The sequence below is a fragment of the Pristiophorus japonicus genome, chromosome 3 (assembly GCF_044704955.1).
Source record: "Pristiophorus japonicus isolate sPriJap1 chromosome 3, sPriJap1.hap1, whole genome shotgun sequence".
NCBI lineage: Eukaryota > Metazoa > Chordata > Chondrichthyes > Pristiophoridae > Pristiophorus > Pristiophorus japonicus.
The window spans coordinates 173,320,085-173,336,433 of record NC_091979.1 but is presented as its reverse complement, the minus strand read 5'-3'; positions in this window follow the sequence as shown (position 1 = coordinate 173,336,433).

Sequence of the window (16,349 nt, the reverse complement as noted above, 5' to 3'; positions counted from 1 at the left end):
ATTCAACATCTTGATCTTCTGAGCCAATATCGTTTCTCACTAATATACTGATCTCATCCTTTATTAACAGAGCTACCCCACCTCCTTTTCCTTACTGTCTGTCCTTCCGAATTGTCAAATACCCCTGAATATTTAGTTCACAGCCTTGGTTACCTTGCAACCACGTCTCTGTAATGGCTATCAGATCATACCTATTTGTATCTATTTGAGGTATCAACTCATCTATTTTGTTACGAATGCTGCATACATTCAGATAAAGAGATTTCAAATTTGTTTTTTTACCATTTTTTCCTGTTTTGACCCCACTTTCTGATGAAAGAGTAGTTTACACTGAGACAGAAACAGAAAATGCTCAAAATACTCAGCAGGTCAGCCAGCATCTGTGGAGAGAGAAACAGGGTTAACATTTCAAGTCGATGACCCTTCAGCAGAACTGGAAAGGTTAGAGATGTAACAGGTTTTTAAGCAAGTGTAGGGGAGGGAAAAGTGGGAGGGGAGGAAAGAACAAAAGGGAAGGTCTGTGAAAGGATGGAAGGCAGAAGGTATTAAGAGACACAAGAAATGATGGTGCAAGGCAAAAGGAGATGGTAATGAGACAAGTTAAGAAATAAAAGATGAGTCTAGATAGAATGTAAATGAAGGTGGCAGATTCATCATCAGCTGCCGTCGGAAAGAGAAAGAAACAAAAAAAAAAATAATAGAGGCAGAGGTTATGGTTTAAAATTGTTGAACTCAATGTTGAATCCAGAAGACTGTAAAGTGCCGAAACGAAAGATGAGGTGCAGTTCCTCGAGCTTGCATCGAGCTTCATTGGAGCAGTGTAAGAGGCCGAGGATGGAGAGATCAGAGTGGGAGTGGAGCGGAGGGTCACGCTTCTGGACTGAATGGAGGTGTTCTGCAAAGCGGTCAGCCAATCTGCGTTTGGTCTCTCGAATGTAGAGGAGACCGCATCATGGGCACCGAATACAATATACTAAATTGCAAGAAGTACAAATAAGTCGTTGTTTCACCTGGAAGGAGTGTTTGGGGCCCTGGGCATTGTGTAGGGGGGAGGTAAAAGGGCAGGTGTTGCATGTCCTGCGCTTGCACAGGAAGGTGCCTTGGGAAGGGAAGGGGGTGTTGGGGATGATTGAAGAGTGGACCTGGATGTCGCGGAGGGAGCGGTCCTTTCGGAATGCTGAAAGTGGAGGGGAGGGGAAGATATGTTTGGTAGTGGGATCACGCTGGAGGTAGAGGAAATTGTGGAGGATAATCCGTTGAACGTGGAGGCTGGTGTGTTGAAAGATGAGGACAAGAGGAACCCTATCGTGGTTCTGGGAGGGAGGGGAAGGGGTGAGAGCAGAAGTGCGGATATAGAACGGACAGGGTCGAGGGCCATGTCAGCCACGGTAGATGAAAAAGGATATCGGAAGCATGAGTCTTGAAGGTGGCGTCATCAGAACTGATGCTACGGAGACAGAGAAACTGGAAGAATGGAATGGAGTCCTTACAGGAAGCTGGGTGGGAGGAAGTGCAGTCCAGCTGGCTGTGGGAGGCAGTGGGCTATTGGTTAATGTTTGTCAATAGCCTATCTCCAGAAAAGGAGACAAAGAAGTCGAGGAAGAGAAGGGAAGAGTCGCAGGTGGACCATGTGAAGGTGAGGGAAGGGTGGAAATTGGATGCAAAATGAATTAAATTTTGTAGTTTAGGGCGAGAGCAGGAAAAGCACCGATACAGTCATCAATGTACCGGAAAAAGCAGACCCGAGTAGGACTGGAACAAAGAATGTTCCACATGTCCCATGGGCATAGATAGGACCCATGCGGGTTCCCACAGCAACACCTTCAATTTGGAGGATGTGAGTGGAGTCAAAGGAGAAGTTGTTCAATTTGAGAACAAGTTCAGCCAGGCAGAAGTGGGTGATGATGGATGGGTACTGTTGAGCCTCTGTTCAAGGAAGAAGCGGTTCTGTCCTGGTGGGGGATGGAAGTACAAAGGGATTGAGACGGTTGGGGCCAGGAAACTGGAGACTGTTAAAGTGCTGGAGGACATTGGAAGAGTCGTGGACAAGGAGAGAAAAAATAGAATTGAAATAGGAAAATAATCAGTTCCGTCGGGCAAGAGCAGGCTGAAACGATGGGTCTACTAGGACAGTTATGTTTGGGAAGAAGATAGAAGTGGGCTTTGCGGGGTTGGGAAACCGTGAGGTTGGTGGCGTGGAGGGAAGATCTCCAGAGTAGATGAGGTCAGTGACGGTCTGGGAAATTATGGCTTGATGTTTGGATGTGGGGGTCATGGTCCAGGGGGAAGTAGGAGGAGGAGTCAGAGAGTTGCCATTCAGCCTCCGCAAGGTAGAGGTTGGTTCGCCAAATAACAACAAGCCACCCTTGTCAGCAGGTTTGATGACAATGTTGGATCTGAGAGGGTGGAGAGCTGCAAGTTCAGAGGGAGGTAGGTTGGAGTGGGTGAAGAGAAATTGAGACGGCCGATAATAAACTGAGCTTTGTTTGTCTAGTTTATTTTGAAGTCATAGTGGTTGTAAATAATGGCACATTTAAAATGAAGTGGACAGCAAAACTGTAACAGTTTGGGTTGGGATATTACAGTTAACATCCCCTAGTATTGCAACGGTAGAATCCCAGAGTAAGGCCCCTTGTACAGTCCCATTTGATCGTGTTGACTGCATCTAATTACACATACCAGGCAATGTGTTGGGGGTTTATTGTCCTCATCCAGTATAAAATTCTATCATATTATGGTCATTCTTCTGTAAAGGCCCCTTTACTGCAAGCTTATTAATTAACCTTTTCTCATTGCACAATACTAGATCTAAAATAACCTGTTCCCTAGTTGGTTTCTCAACATCCTGATCGAGAAAACTATCTTGTATACATTCTATGAATTCACCCTCTACACTGTTACTGAAATTTGGTTTGCCCAGTCTATATGTAGATTAATGTCCCCCATGATTACTGTAGTTCTCTTATTATATGCGTTTTTACTTTCCTGATTTATACTCTGCCCTATATTATAACTTCTGTTTGGGGGCCTAAAAACAACTCCAACCAATGTTTTCTGCCCCTTGCTGTTTCTTAGCTCCACCCAAACTGATTCTACTTCTTGATTTTCGAAGCTAAGATCCTTTCTATCTTCTGTCTTTATCCCATCCTTAATTATCAGGGATACCCCTCCTCCTTTTCCATTTTACCTAACTCTTCTAAAGGTTAAGTATCCTATAATATTTAGTTCCCAACTTTGGTCACTTTGCAACCACGTCTCCATAAAGGCTATTAGATCAAACCTATAAATTTCTATCTGCGCTATTAATTAATCTATTTTGTTGCGAATGCTTCGCACATTCAGATATAGTGCCTTTAGCTTTGACTTATTTCTATTATTCCCTGGTGTCACCTTAGTCACTGATGCCATATTACCTTTGTTACTTTCTCTGTCTCTTCCTGACCCACTCTGCTTATTTTTAGCAAAAACTCTACTTTGCTCGAAAGCCTTCACATTTCTCTTGTCGCTTTTAAATTTACTCTTTCCTGAAACCTCCCACCCCCACTTCATTCGTTTAAAGCCCTGTCTACTGCCCTAGTTATTTGATTCACCAGGACACTGGTCCCACCTGGTATAGTGGAGCACATCCCAATGGAACAGCTCCCTCTTTCCCCAGTACTGGTGCCAGTGCACCATGAACTGAAACCCCTTCCACACCACTCACTGAGCCACGCATTTAAACCTCTAATCTGTTTGTCCCTATGCCAATTTTCACGTGGCTCAGGTAACAAAGATTATTGCCTTTGAGATTCTAATTTTTAATTTGGATCCCAGCTCCTCAAACTCCTTCAGCAGACCCTCATTCCTGGAACTACCTATGTCATTGGTTCCTATGTGGACCACGACAACTGGATCGTCCCCCTCCCACTCCAAGTTATTCTCAAGCTGTAAGGAGATATCCTTATCCCTAGTACCGGGTAGGCAACACAACCTACAGAACTCCCAGTCACAGCTGCAGAGAACACTATCTATCCCCCTACACCTACCACTACCACATTCCTTTTTACTCCCCCCACTTGAATGGCCTCCTGTACCACAGTGCCGTGGTCAGTTTGCAGATCCGCCCTGCAGTCCTTTTCCTCATCCATACAGGCAGTAAGTACTTTGCACCTGTTGGACAAGGTCAAGGCTGAGGCTCCTCCATTACTACATCCTAGGTCCCCATACCTGTCTCACTCATGGTCACACCCTCCTGTCCCTGACCATTGATGAACTCTAAAGTACTACTTAACCTAAGGGGTGAGTCTGCCTCCTGGAACAAAGTGTCCAGGTAACTCTCTCCCTCCCTGATGTCCTGCAATGTCTGCATCTCGTACTCCAGCTCAACAACTCTGTGCCGAAGTTCCTCGAGCTGCAGGCACTTACTACAGATGTGTTTGCTCGGGATCGTGATACTCTCCGCAAACTCACACATGCTACAGTTACAACACACCACCTGTCCAGCTATGTCTATCTAACCTTCTTTAATTATTTGATTAGTTAATTATTTTATCAATTATTTTAGTTTTATTACTTAATTGATTTATCTAGTTTAGTTCCTAATTTATTAAAGCAAAGTTATAGCTGCAATAGAGCTCCACCTATTGGACTATTGCTCCACCTAGTGAACTGCTGTGGTAATGCAACTCCTGATGTATCAGAAAAAAAGGGTCATGTGACTATAAGAGCATATGAAATAGGAGCAGGAGTAGGCTATTTGGCCTCTCGAGCCTGCTCCATCATTAAATAAGATCATGTCTGATTTGATCTTGGACTCAACTCCATTTCCCTGCCCGCACCCCATAACCCTTCACTCCCTTATTATTCAAAAATCTGTCTATCTCCACTTTAAATATATTCAATGACCCAGCCTCTACAGCTCTCTGGGGCAGAGAATTCCATAGATTTACGACCCTCTGAGAGAAGAAATTTCTCCTCATCTCAGTTCTAAATGGGCGACCCCTTAGTCTTAAGCATTACCTCCTAGTTCTAGATTTCCCCACAAGTGGAAACATCCTCTCTGTATCTATCTTGTCGAGCCCCCTCAGTATCTTATATGTTTCAAATAAGATCACCTCTCATTCTTCTAAACTCCAATGAATATAGGCCCAAACTGCTTAACCTGTCTTCATAAGTCAACTCCTTCATCTCAGGAATCAACCTCGTGAACGTTCTCTGAACTGCCTCCAATGCAAGTATATTCCTCCTTAAATAAGGAGACCAAAACTATACGTAGTACTCCAGTTGTAGCAGGACTATCCTGCTTTTATACTCCATCCCCGTTGAAATAAAGGCCGACATTCTTTTTACCTTCCTAATTACTTGCTGTACCTGCATACTCACTTTTTGTGTTTCATGCACAAGGACCCCCAGGTCCCTCTGTACTGCAGCATTTTGTAATTTTTCTCCATTTAAATAATAATTTGCTGTTTTATTTTTTCTTCCAAAGTAGATAACATCACATTTTCCCACATTATACTCCATCTGCCAAATTTGTGCCCACTCATTTAGCCTGTCTATATCTCTTTGCAGATTTTTTGTCCTCCTCACAACTTGCTTTCCCACTCATCGGTTCTATTGTCGACAAAGGTTTGAAAATGACGGTTGCAGAATGCTGGAGGTAGAGCTGGAGGATCAATCTTGATAAGGTTCGAGGGTCCGAATGGCCTACACCTGTGCCTATATTCCTATATCTAATATTATCTAGTTTTTATCTTTTGAATACTCCTCTACTTTACCCGTGATAGTCAATGCCAATATTTTACTCAGTAAGGATGGATTTATGGGTAAACCAAGTAGCTGTTGTTCTGTTTTAAATCTTTTTTTCCCAAAAAGGCCAGCACGTTCGCTTGTTTCCAATACACCAGGCAACCCAATGTTCACTGACTTCCTCAAAATGAGCATTGGCAACTCACAAACCTTATCTCCTGCCTCTAATAGTCCTCAATTTAAATAATATCCAGTCTTGGGGATATATTTGTTTTGATTTTTTTTATTCGGTCTAGGACCTTAATCTTATTTATGCTGAGATATATTATCCCTCTTGGATTGTTCCTTATTATGGAGGACATGTTTCTTGTGGCTTTCCTAGTAAATACTTGGAGACTGTAATCATTTGGTTTAGTCACTCTAAGTTTCTCCTCAAAATACTGTTGTGGCTAATACCATTGAAAATTTCAAAAGGTGAGACTGATAGTTTGCTTTTAGACAAGTATATGAAGTGTTATGGAACCAAGGCAGGTTGATGGAGCTAAGATAGTGATCAGCCATGCTCCAAATCTCTGGCTAACTTTGTACGGTTAGTATTTACAGCACTGAAGCAGGCCTTTTGCCCCAACAAATTCATACTGGTTTTTATGGTCCCACCCTTCTTCATCTAATCCCATCAACATATTGATTTCTCCCTTGTGTCTATCTAGATTCCCTTTAAATGTATCTATGCTAGTTACCTGAATTTCTTGTTGTGGTAGCAAGTTTCGCTTTCGAACCACACTGGTTAAAGAAGATTCCCTTGAATTCCCTATTGGATTTTTTAGTAACAATCGTTTATTTATGGCCCCGAGTCCTGGTCTGCCATGCAAGTAGAAACATTTTCTCTACATCTACCTTTTCAAACTTTTTCATAATCTTGAAGACCTCTATCAGGTCACCCTACAAGGAAGAACCTGTTAAATATGTATACTTGTATTTACTCTGTACAGCCACCAGAGGGCTCATTCCCTGGAGTCCCAAAGGATCCCATAATCCCTTGGGAGCATAGGTATTTAAGGAGGCTTCACAGGTTGGAGAGGCATTCTGGAGACCTGCAATAAAAGACTAAGGTCACACTTTACTTTGAGCTCACAGTGTTTAGTCTGACTCTTTCTCCATACACAACAGAACCTGAGCTTGTTCAATCTTTCCTCATAGGTATAACCTCTCAGTTCTGTTATCCTTCTAGTAAATCTGTTTGCACCTTCCCCAGTGCCTCTAAATCCATTTTATAATCTAGAGATCAGAACTATTCACAATATTCCAAGTGCGGTCTAACAAGGTTCTATACAAGTTCAACATAGCTTCTCTGCTTTCCAATTCTATCCCTCTAGAAATGAACCCAAGTGCATTGTTTGCTATTTTTCTGGCCTTAATAAGCTGTGTCGCTACTTTTGGAGATCTGTGTATCTGCAGCCCCAGTGGTGTGCCACAGGGATCAGTGCTGGGACCCCAACTATTTACAATCTATATTAACAACTTGGATGAAGGGACTGAGTGTAACATAGCCACGTTTGCTGATGATGCAAAGATGGGAAGAAAAGCAATGTGTGAGGAGGACACAGACAGGTTTAGTGAGTGGGCAAAAATTTGGCAGATGGAGTATAATGCTGGAAAGTGTGAGGTTAGGCACTTTGGCAGAACAAATCTAAGAACAAATTATTATTTAAATGGAGAAAAATTGCAAAGTGCTGCAGTACAACAGGACCTGGGGGTCCTGGTGCATAAAACACAAAAGGTTGGTATGCAGGTACAGCAAGTGATCAGGAAGGACAATGGAATCTTGGCCTTTATTGCAAAGGGGATGGAGTATAAAAGCAGGGAAGTCTTGCTACAGTTATACAGGGTATTGGTGAGGCCACATCTGGAATACTGCATGCAGTTTTGGTTTCCATATTGAAGAAAGGATATACTTGCTTTGGAGGCAGTTCAGAGAAGGTTTACTAGGTTGATTCCGGAGAAGAGGGGGTTGACTTATGAAGAAAGGTTGAGTAGGTTGGGCCTCTACTCATTGGAATTCAGAAGAATGAGAGGTGATCTTATCGAAACATATAAGATTATGAGGGGGCTTGACAAGGTGGATGCAGAGAGAATGTTTCCACTGATAGGGGAGACTAGAACTAGAGGGCATGATCCTAGAATAATGGGCCGCCCATTTAAAACTGAGATGAGGAGGAATTTCTTCTCTAAGAGGGTTGTAAATCTGTGGAATTCACTGCCTCAGAGAGCTGTGGAAGCTGGGTCATTGAATAAATTTTCGACAGTTTCTTAACCGATAAGGGGAAAATGGGTTTTGGGGAACGGGCAGGGAAGTGGACCTGAGTCCATGATTGGATCAGCCATGATTGTCTCAAATGGCGGAGCAGGCTCGAGGGGCCTACTCCTACTCCTATTTCTTATGTTCTTATAACTCTGCTCAATTTAGACACATGAGGCTAAAATTTTGAGTACGCTGGAAACCTGTCGGGAACAATAGCAGCCAATCATAATGACTGCTCGCTGAGAGAGTGCAGGCAGTACCAGTATTTTGATGCTGTCTGGTAATTAACATCAGTGGGGCATTGAATTTCTCATGTAACACGCTATTTCCAGCACTGAGCTCAGCAGGAGGCTGAAGGTTGTGTCTGTCTCCCGCTTGCGGTGAAGGAGAATGGGAAAGAAAGCAATAAACCTGTCGTCCATGTACGGAAAAATTACCATACTTTCTACAACATCATTACCTGCCACGCGATTATTAATTAGGTTTATTGATTATTTAATGGTTAATGAAATCAATGCATCTGCGTTCTCTGTAACACTAATCTTTTCCCAATAGTTACTCTTGAAAGTGTTTAAATGTGTGTAGTAATCGTGCAAGCTTTTAGTGGGTCTTGCATATTCAACACAACATTATTATTTGATAAATAATTGGTTATGGACTTAAGGAGTTTCCAGATTTGCTAGGGGATGACGTTCTGGTGATGGGATCATAAAGATAAAAGAGATCTTGTCAGAGATGATCTTCAAGCTTGTAAGCGGAGTTCACCCATTGAATTCTGTAGGCCTCATGGAAAACCACAAGAAAATCCATCTTCCCCCCGCGTCCCCCAGTGATGGGCAAAAAATGAAATTATAAAAGAATAACATTGGCAAAGGAGGCGTTTGAAGATCCGGCAACCATCTGAGCTGTTTTCCATTTGTCAGCCGCCATCCTCGTATACAAACTGCCAAGAACTTCCAGATTCCTGATGGCCATTAATACTGCTGAAACACTTTTAGTGCTTTAGAGAGGGCGACAATAGATGTTGTGAAATTAAAAATGAATGAACGGGCATCAGCACGGCGGTACATGTCGATTAACTTCATGCTCCAACTCATTATGGTAAGGTTCTTAATGACTACTTCGTGTCTGTTTTCACAAAACAGAGGGGGGATGCAGACATTGCAATCAGAGAGGAGGAGTGTGAAATAATAGATGAAATAAACATAGTGAGAGAGGATGTATTAAGGGGTTTAGCATCTTTGAAAATGGATAATTCCCCAGGCTCGGATGAAATGTATCCCAGGCTGTGAAGAGAAGCAAGAGAGGAAATAGTAGATGCTCTTACCATCATTTTCCAATCCTCTCTGGCTACAGGTGTGGTTGCAGAGGACTGGAGGACTGCTAACATTGTACCGTTGTTTGAAAAGGGAGAAAGGGATAGACTGAGTAATTGCAGGCCAGTCAGCCTAACCTCAATGGTGGGAAAATTATTGGCACAAACTTGGAGGGACAGGATAAATCTTCAGTTAGAAAAACACGGATTAATCAAGGACAGTCAGTATGGACTTGTTAAGGGAAGGTCGTGTCTGACTAACTTGATTGAATTTTTTGATGTAGTAACAAGGAGGGTCTGTCATGTATGTAACCACAATGTAACACCACTGTATTACTGTATACACTCAACCTAAATGCACACATTCACCACAAGGGGTGAACTTGTGGGAGACACTCCTTACCTGATCACACAAGTATAAAAAGGGAGGTCCCACGCAGGGTTACCATCTTTGGAGTCCTGTGAATAAAGAGTTAAGGTCACAGAGTGACCTTGTCCGCAGAATGTGCCTCGTGTGGTTTCATACTGTAGAGTAAGGACTTTACATTGGCGATGAGGAACGGGAATTCACGACCCACGAGAATGGCCACCAGTAGCACAGAGGAACGGTTATGTGTTGGGGAAGTGTTAGCGTTAGTGTTTTCTCAGAAGAATCACTCAACACTCAGAGTCGGTTCCAATGCTGATGCAGCTTTTATTACGCTCAGCGGGGAGGAAACACTCAGGACCGTATCCAGGTTTCTCTCCACAGAACAAAGGGTTACATGCACCTTTATATGTTTCACAACAGTTACAAAACAGTTTACTACAGCTACACAGCCCATCACGGCTGGACACAAGCCAATCACAACGATTATAGATTACATATAGGTTCTTTTAACCCAATAGAATTCCTCTAGTATCCAGGGAACCATATGTTCGGTTATTGTCAGCTTGGGCTGATCGATGACTTTATAGGTTCTCTCCCTAGTTCTTTCATCTGGGAGAAATAATTGGTTTATAACCTTGTTTACAGGAGATGGTTTCCCTCTTATCTTTCTTCCTGGGGAATTAATTGGTTTATGACCTTGTTCACAGGAGATGGTTTCATTCTTATCTCTGTCTTCCCGCATCCCAGGCATTCCTACAGTGGGCCTCACAGGGTTATTGCTTGGTCATTGAACGTTCAACAGTTCACAGCTTGACTACCTGATTTCCCATCATGCCTGGGCAGCCATTTTATGTGTGTGTCCATTTTAAGCTTATGTGAGTTTTGATATATCTAGCAGGTGCCTAATGCCTAGTATTCTGCTATATTCTAAAGGTGCCTACCTCCTACAACAACTCCCCCTTTCGGTAAAGGGACTAGTCCTAGTCCCCTTTTAACCGACCATTCGACCTTTATTAGATTTTGTGCACGGCCACCGGTACTCCCTGCCTCAACGTGCTGGCCAGTCACGCGGTTTCAGGAGTCCCGGTTGCTTAAATCGAATTGACAAAGGCCAAATCCTCCTGCCCCCTTATAAAACAGGCTTGTTTAGTATCCGGGGAACGGTGATTTGTCCGTCTTCGTTGTGCGTGGTGTCTGCATGCCTGGCAGGCCATTACGCCCCATGTTATTGCTAAGATCAATTGTATCCCGACCAGTATATGTGAAATTATTCGAATCCATGGGTGGATGTTCACATTTATTCCCCAGTCCCAGACCTTTCTCCACCAACTCTGACTTTGTAAGTCTACCTCGGTATCTTCTTCCAGTACTTTGATTTTAGTTTGCAGTTGGTGATATAGTTTTACAGATTGACCCACTCTGAGCCTCAACTCTCGTAATACTTCGGTTAGATGTGGGATAGGGACCTGTTCTGGCTCGTCATAATCCTGTAAATGATCATGGAGCTGATCGGTTACCTCGATAACTTCGGACTTCCGGCGCCTAACCTGGGTGATATGCGCTTGCCCGATCGCGACAGGTCGTAGTGGTGTAAAGCAAAAGTTTGGCTGCGGTATAGGGCACTGCAGGTCATTATACCGGTATGAACGCTCTGTGGTAGAGACGCAGTATCTTCCCCTCCCTCCGTAGCCTGCCCTCGCGAAGTGCATGTGTGCGGGCACTATTTCTAATACACACCCGTCGGTTCGGTTAAACCCGCACTCGTCTCACTCCCCTCTGCCCACCGGGTGAGGACATACTGTGATTTCCCCCTTTTGCTTGCAATCTGCTAGGGAAATCCCGGTAAGTATGTTGTTTCGACGAACGGCAGAGGTGGTGATCAGGTAGTAGCGTATGGAGACATTTTCCCGTATTATTCCGATATTCTCTCGTTGGTATAGGGGGAACGGCCCTGAGTCCGGCGTGACTATAGGGATCATCAGGACTGTCCCTATCCCGGTAGTCCTACCCATCTGGCAATCTGGAATTGCTGGGTATACTCTGGTCAGTCCCTTCAGAGTACAATTATCCAGTGTCCCCCTTTGGTTAGCCAACTGAGCTAAATCTTCCTGTTCTCTATCAATGAGGTGATTGATGGTTCTGGCGTGAGCTTCCAGGACTGAGATGCCATCCAGCTGGATTTTGGCACCCTCCTTTCCTAGGTTGGCTTGGTCTTCCTGGTTTTGCTCCACCCTCTCCAATAACCCCTTCATCACCCCTCTAAGCTGTTCCACCCTCTCATTTAATTCTTGTATGTCTATCGAGTTCACTACGGAGGTCCCTGTATTGAAAACGGTAGCAACATCATTAACTATTTCCCTCTTCATCCTGGGGGCTAACCCCTGTCCCCGGAACCTACTGGCACCCATTGCATCGGCAGCCTGCTGCATTACAACTTTACTTAATACATTGTACATCTTCCTTGATTGTTCTGTACAGTATTCCAGCATCTGGATGCCTGAAATATTGATCAGAACAGGCACAATTTCATGTCTAACATTATCATACAACAGTTCCCCCTCGCTGTACATTACAATCCCATTCTCTGGTCCCTTCGTAGTTATGGGGCAAGGCAGTTCCTCGGGCAATGTAGTGATTCTTATGGGGCGCGGTGTCGGAGGGGGTGAGAAACATACACACAATGATATTGCAGCCGCCCCCGCCTCCTCGTAATACCCACACAGCCCCATTCCCTTCTTGCGGATGACTGATTGCTGGGATTGTCCCGGAGGCGCGCAAATTATGCCGAAAGTACATTCATCAGGCCCTTTGACATCCCTCCGTTTAATGCATCTGCTCCTTATACCCGTGGAGCACTGTACACATACTCTTATTCTTATTAGGATTCTTATTAGGATTCACTTGTAACCATGCATTAAAATAAGTCCTGTCCTTGCTCCAGTCCTTGGCTGCTGGGATGCACATTCCGTCCGTTAAATTAAACAAGACTCCATAGTTCATATAGTTGTTTATTTCCAGCGTGCTCTGCTGTCCGTCGGTGTTGCCCAGGGTACGTGCATGTCGCAGGGCTATCCATATTACGAGTAGCGCCGTTCGTATTCCCATTCCGGTAAGTATTATCTGTAATTTTAAACAGACGGCCTGGTCGTCACCAGGGGTTAAGTTTTTTGCTCTACGAGTGTCCCTGTCACCCTGCAAAATCAGAAGGACAAGGTTATAATCGAACCATTTCGAGCTGAATCTGTAGGGCGTGCGCCCGTGTCTTTACCCACTTAAATATTACCCAAACTCCTATGACCAAGGCCAAAGCTATTCCTCCAAACATCGCTGTCTGCTTTACCATTAGGTTGGGTTTGTGGACTACACCTACCCACCGTGGGGTACATTGGCTCTATTGCCAGAGGTGATGGTGCTATGGCTGCGCACTGCACTATCCGTCTAGTCCTGTTATCTCTTCCAGCCTGTTTATCTTAGCTTTTAACTCTTCAATTTGTTTTATTGAATATCTATTTCTTTATTGTATCAGGCAAGTATTATTACATAAGCTAGTTCTGTTTTTATTTTTGTTTCCTCTGTTAGGTGAGTCTTTTTTTTCCTATTAAGAAATCCAAATTAATAATGTTCAGTATAAAACGGCTGTCAATGGAAAGGGTTAACTCCTTTCCAGGTTTGTAAGAAGACCTGATGTCATTACGTGACTTCACGTAATCATCTGAAAAAAAAAAGTCTTTGTGCCTTCAAAACTGGCTTCGAAATTAGGAATCCGTTAAAAACAGCATAAATCATTAGAGTAAACTCCAATGTTTTCTTAACTTCTAATTCAAGTACTTGCCAAAGAATTTTTTTTTTTAATTGTTTTAAAACAAGACCACACATACAATAGCAATTTTGTTTACTGAAATTCAATTCTGTTTTTTTTTTATTTCTCTCTTTCTCCTCGTTATCTTCAAAACCCTCCTGCTTGTTTAGACTGTTCGGGACATTTTTGATAAACACTGTCCATTTTGGAAATCTTTTCAAACTGCATTGAAACTTTTTCATAATTGAAAATTCGAATCCATGTAGAGTGTTTTTTACTTATTCCAATTTTTTTTTTCTCTTCTAATTAAACCAATATCTTTTTCACAGCAAACATCAACTAGTATTTAGTAAGTTATGTCTTTTTCCATTTAGTCCGTTACATCTTTTTTTCCTTTCTTCAAATTAGGTTTTGTATTTTACACGGAGGGTTCGTAACTCCATAAAGTTGTTAATTTAAAATCATTTGTTTACTTTCAAAGTGGCGTCTTTATCTTTTTCTTTTTCTCCATAACTGGAATGGAGTCCAGCTTTGAGAGTTTGAGTGCTGCCTTTCGTTATCTCAAAATGCTCCAGTTTCAAAGTCGTTACTAAAGCTTGCTGTTTTTTAACATTTTCCAAAAGTTCCTTTTACACCTTCGCAGATAGCTCGCCACTTGCCCAGGAGTTTGACCTGATCAGATTTAATTTAATCTTTTTCTTTTTTTTTTAAATCCACCTCAGTATTTCCTGTGCCTTCTCTGAATATCTCAAAATCCCAATTCAAACTTTGTAATTTCAATCTTTATTTAAAACTTTTTTTTTAGAAGCTCTTTTTTTTTAAAGCATTCTTTATCTCATTCCGAAACTAAATTTATGTCTTTCAACCCAATCAATCATTGCATGTTTTCTTTCGGCAAGTAAGTGAGCATGTCAAATAAATATTTTGCTCAACAAACCTATTCTTTATTTGTTTATTTTCCTAGCTCCGTAACTTATCATCCGAATAAATCCACACCTGCGTTTCTAACTTAAATGTCTTAAAACTTCCCACATACAGGACAACATTACAAAGGGTTAAAAAAAGACTTTCACTCTGTTTCTAAAATAAACAGACACTTGCATTCCTCTTCCAACCAGGCTTTCGGAACATAAAAACATAAAAAAATTCATTCTGCAGTCAAAAATCACACAGACACTTCTCTCTCAACGATCAGACATTTACAACAGTCTCTCTTCTTGTTTTGGCCGGCTCTATTTTTGGATCCATGACCTTTCAGGGAATTCATAGTTTTATCTAAATAATTCCTCACATAACTAATTCCTGAGGATTCCACCCTGCTTTAATCATTTTTTCAATTAGCTTCCTTTGTTTTTCCGCCAGGTGGCGGGTAAGCGACCCTTCTGGTCCCCACTCGAGTTTACTTGTTTTCATGGCCATTCCTGGGTAGGACTAGTACCGTTAGGAATCTACTCTCAGAGGTCCGCTTTCTTTCTAGCGCGACTTGTAGTAAACTGTCTCTTGGCTACTGTCAGGTCACAAGTTCTGCTGTTACACAAACTTATACAATTCTTAAAAACGCGTTTAAGCAATTCCCGCAGTGCTCTACGTATCCTTAACGACTACCTACCACCGCTCAGCCTGTTGGTCCGACCCTGTTCACAGGTTTGGATTCCGTTAGCCGCTGTACACTGCTTGGTTCTACCCCGGGGTATTTCAAATTACACTACTGGGTCCGGAAGATGTCTCTCGGTATCACGATCCCACGGTCTAAGTGTGTTCCCTACGCCTACTTGGTTCCTGGCCGTCTCGTGGGACAAAAGTCCTCTTAATTCAGGCTCAGGCTAGGCGTTTGAGATATTAGACCATCTCCTCATGTCGATCAACCAGCTTCCACCTTCCGCACCCTTTATACTTAAAAATTGTTTTTTATACTCACCCAGGTTTTTTCCAAGGGCGTCCAGCGACTCCGGGAAATCCCGTCGACTACGCCATTGTTAGCGTTAGTGTTTTCTCAGAAGAATCACTCAACACTCAGAGTCGGTTCCAATGCTGATGCAGCTTTTATTACGCTCAGCGGGGAGGAAACACTCAGAACCGTATCCAGGTTTCTCTCCACAGAACAAAGGGTTACATGCACCTTTATATGTTTCACAACAGTTACAAAACAGTTTACTACAGCTACACAGCCCATCACGGCTGGACACAAGCCAATCACAACGATTATAGATTACATATAGGTTCTTTTAACCCAATAGAATTCCTCTAGTATCCAGGGAACCATATGTTCGGTTATTGTCAGCTTGGGCTGATCGATGACTTTATAGGTTCTCTCCCTAGTTCTTTCATCTGGGAGAAATAATTGGTTTATAACCTTGTTTACAGGAGATGGTTTCCCTCTTATCTTTCTTCCTGGGGAATTAATTGGTTTATGAACTTGTTCACAGGAGATGGTTTCATTCTTATCTCTGTCTTCCCGCATCCCAGGCATTCCTACAGTGGGCCTCACAGGGTTATTGCTTGGTCATTGAACGTTCAACAGTTCACAGCTTGACTACCTGATTTCCCATCATGCCTGGGCAGCCATTTTATGTGTGTGTCCATTTTAAGCTTATGTGAGTTTTGATATATCTAGCAGGTGCCTAATGCCTAGTATTCTGCTATATTCTAAAGGTGCCTACCTCCTACAACAGGAAGACTAGGACGATTTTCTCGAGAGGCTTCAGCAAAGCTTCGTTACGAAAGAATGGTTGGGGGATGCAGTGGCCGACAAGCGAAGGGCTCATCTTTTGACCAGCTGCGGACCAAAGACTTACGCACTGATGAAGGACTTACTAGCACCCGAAAAACCGTTCTT